Raw genomic sequence first — 758 nt, 5'->3', positions numbered from 1 at the left:
TGGTGAAACCCCATCTCTACTAAAAATACAAAAATTAGCCAGGCATAGTGGCGCGTGCCTGTAGTCCCAGCTACTCAGGAGGCTGAGGCAGGAGAATTACTTGAGGCGGAAGCTATAGTGAGCTGAGATTGCACCATTGCACTCGAGCCTGGGTGACAGAGAGAGACTCCGTCTCAAAAAAAAAAAAAAAAGCCAGCTCTGTTTAATGTCTCATAAAATTTCCATGAGCAGTTCAAATCATATTTGTTAAGAATGAGTAAATTAGGTGAATGTAAGTAAATTAAAGTTTTTTTGTTTTTTGTTTTTTTTTGAGATGGAGTCTCACTCTATCACCCAGGCTGGAGTGCAGTGGTGTGATCTCAACTCGCTGCAATCTCCACCTCCTGGGTTCCAGTGATTCTTCTGCCTCAGCCTCCCAAGTAGCTGGGATTACAGGTGCCTGCCACCATGCATGGGTAATTTTTGTATTTTTAGTAGAGATGGGGTTTCACCACATTGGCCAGGCTGGTCTCAAACTCCTGACCTTGTGATCTGCCTGCCTCAGCCTCCCAAAGTGCTAGGATTATAGGCATGAGCCACCATGCCTGGCTTAGGATTAAAGTTTAGAAATAAACTTTTCAATAATAGTTATATGCTATAAAACATGTCTATTTAAAATAATTTCAAATACTTTTTTGGTAACTTGCAACCTTAAAGTTACTCTAATTTTTTTTTTTTTTTTTTTTTTTTTTTTTTTTTTTTTTTTTTTTTTTTTTTTT

Source organism: Rhinopithecus bieti, unplaced genomic scaffold, assembly GCF_001698545.2.
Source record: "Rhinopithecus bieti isolate Rb0 unplaced genomic scaffold, ASM169854v2 scaffold_3040, whole genome shotgun sequence".
NCBI lineage: Eukaryota > Metazoa > Chordata > Mammalia > Primates > Cercopithecidae > Rhinopithecus > Rhinopithecus bieti.
The sequence above is the reverse complement of the archived record's forward strand: the minus strand, read 5'-3'. Positions refer to the sequence as shown.